This window comes from Benincasa hispida, unplaced genomic scaffold, assembly GCF_009727055.1.
Source record: "Benincasa hispida cultivar B227 unplaced genomic scaffold, ASM972705v1 Contig583, whole genome shotgun sequence".
Lineage (NCBI taxonomy): Eukaryota > Viridiplantae > Streptophyta > Magnoliopsida > Cucurbitales > Cucurbitaceae > Benincasa > Benincasa hispida.
The window spans coordinates 1-3,175 of record NW_024064946.1 but is presented as its reverse complement, the minus strand read 5'-3'; the positions used below and the strand labels follow the sequence as shown (position 1 = coordinate 3,175).

The window sequence follows — 3,175 nt, the reverse complement described above, 5'->3', positions numbered from 1 at the left end:
TGATAGTGTTGTTGGAGAATTGTTTGGGAAAGACGAGCCCATAAATTTGAAGAGAAAGTACAACTGATGAAAAGATGATTAACAAATTCTGAGCTATCCATGCAAAGAATACACCCGCTTCGATTGAGACAGCTATGAGGATTTCTTTGTTGATTCTTCTCCGTCGTGTTGAGAATATTGTGAAGGATACTCCAAAGGAAGAATTTTCATTTTTTAGGTATATACAAATTCCAAAGATTACACAGATTGATAGAGTAGTGAGGAATTGTGTAGTACCATTAAAATGTATCTTTAATGATATGTAAAATATATAATATGTCACCTTTTTTATCCATTGCTTTTTTTAAACTATTCTATTGCATAATAGTTGGAAGAAGAAGAAAAAAATAGCCAGTCGAACTTAGAGAAAGAAATAATCTTTCTGAAATAAACACCTAAAATAACATTAGTAGAGACATTCCATAGAACAAAACTTGGGACAAGATCACAAACATTTCATAAAACAAGACAACTTAAAAAATATAGTCAACACCAATTCTCTACCTTTTTATTTAATTAAAATGCAAATACTTCACTAGAAGTACTTTTACCCATTACATAAGCACACACTATGGTAGAGAAAAGTACATATGCAATTAACAATTATTCTCCAGGAGATGTCAAATTGGTATGGGGTCTATAACCATAGAAGTAATGAAATGTTTGGTTGCTCCATGAACAAATGTATAACCATCTTCCTTCTTATAAAACAAGTTTGAGAGTCTAGCAATATTCAGCACACGCATAAGGATTGCATTCGAAAGCTCTGTTGATTTCGTTATGTAATCTTCTATTACATCTTTCCATGATTTTTCGATTTCTTTTTCTAATTCAACCACAGCTTCTTCCTCTGATACTTCGTGTTGTTTCATGTAGCACTCAACAGCGGAACCAACATGACCAATCTCTTGTTCAAACTATTAAAAAAAAAAAACATAGCAAAAAATATTATTAGGAATAAAATATCGATATCCATATCAAAGTTAAATAATTTATAAAAAATCGTTTAAAAAACATGTTATTAGTAGTGATTTGATTAATTGATGATGTTTTTATATCTTTTTATGCCTATTTATGCGAGATATTGATCAAACCAGGATATCGGTGTCAATCCTTATGATTTACAAATATATCAAATATTTTAATTATCCTTGCATGGAACTACTCATTTTTATTAAAAAAAAAAATTAGCTTGATATTTTTCAATGAATTTTTAACATTAAAATAAGGTTCAACGACTTATTAGATAACATGAGATTTCATCTCAAAATTAATTGACAATGATTGGAATTGTTCATGATCTCTGTTATAAGGAGTATTAGATTTCTTGATTTTCCAAGGTGGAATTCTCAACAAGATTAGTAATTTATATGTCCAATAGTCTACTTAGGGGTGCACACGGGATGGATTGGGTTGGGTTGAAGGTATTTTTTGGACCAACCAAAAAATTTCGGTTGGTTGATTGACAACTCAAAGGATCCATAAAAGTCTCTGACCCAAACCGACCAAGCTCTTAAAATTTGGATTTGGAAGTTGGCTTCTTTGGTCATAACTTATTTTTTCTTTTTAATTAAAAATATGTAAATTTATATACAACACAAATTTAAAAGTTATCAAACAAATTTAAACAAAGATAAATATCATAACAAATTTTTAAAAAAAATATTAAAAAATTCACAAATTAGTCAATAAAAATTAATCAAACTTTAAAATATATATATAATATATAATATATATATAATCTAAATTGGGTTGGGTCAAGCTAATTCTTTTTTAGTCAATGCACGTTCCAACATAATCCAACAAAAATAGAAAAAGTTTAATCCATCCTAACCCTTACATTTTGAGTTGTGTAGTCCAGATTGTTCGTAGGTGTCGGGTTATTTGAACATCCTTAAGTCTACTTACTATTAGGTTTAGACATTATTTTAGTACTATATTTCTAACTTTGATTCATTTTTTCTTATATTCTCAAGATGTTGATGTGGGTCTCTATAGTTTCAAATCTTGTTATTTTTATCTTTGTTCTTTAAAAAATGTCCATTTTCTGCAATCAAAATTTTTAGCACGATACTCCAAAACTCTAGTCATCAAATTTCTTAAAATATAACCATAATTTTTATCAAAGGTTCATCATTATATATATAAAATTACGTTAAAAATTTGTATATAGAGATCAAAATTGTCGCTATTTTGAAAGTATAGTAAGTCATGTAAAATATGACATATTTTAGAAGTAAAAAACGAAAATGAACCAAAGTTAGAGAAAAATAGTTTTTGAACCAATTAAATCTCTCTTCAAGTCCTTGTTTGGGTGTGAGCTTTCTTATGTATAACCTATTACAACATACTGAATAATACCAATCATACAAGTGATGATTTTTAAATGTAATGGCTTGTGTACCTTGTGGGAAGTTATATCATTCATGAGCCTGCCGATTATTCCACTTGCTTTAAGAAGCATTGGATCACTCTCAACCCATTCAAAAGCTTCTTGTGAAGCAGCAACTCCCATTCCAACAAATGAAATTGGAACAAAAAGATAATAACAAGTAGACACAATGGCTATTCTTTCATGTACTCTTCCATTGTTGGCAAATACCCTTCATGGAACCATTTGGCTTCTGCAAAATAAGCTCTACATTGCCTTTTTTCATCTATACACAAAAACTTGGCATATATAGATATTAGAAAGCTTGAACAATTGAAAATAAAACTATATAACATTGATGAGTAATTAAAACTTCTCACCCCTTCTTTTGCATAGTGAATAGCATATGGAATGTTGTCCTTGTTGATATCTTTCTCAATCTCCTCATAAACTTTTAATATAACTCCATAAAATACTTTCATGTACTTTGGGAGCTTCTCAATGCAATTCATATCCCACCTTAAATTCAATCAAAAGTACATTTTTTTATAATAGTTCATACTTTATTCGAATGGAAAAAACTTGAATGGCACCCAATTAAAACTCTCACATGACAGTTTGCTTTTTAAAAAAAAACTAAAAAGATTATTTGTTTTAAAGTGTGTGTATGAAATGAGAAACATGGACTTAGGTGCAACCTAAATATTGCTCTCTTCGAATTGATCAGCTACGTTTATGTTGGCATGGTTTAATATGAATTGATGA

The 3,175-nt window shown here is 29.1% G+C and overlaps 1 pseudogene; it reads right to left on the bottom strand.

Annotated features, from left to right (window-relative positions):
• Positions 1-536: 536 nt before the first annotated feature.
• On the bottom strand, positions 537-2,926 carry LOC120069760 (annotated as a pseudogene).
• Between the last annotated feature and the right edge of the window lie 249 nt (positions 2,927-3,175).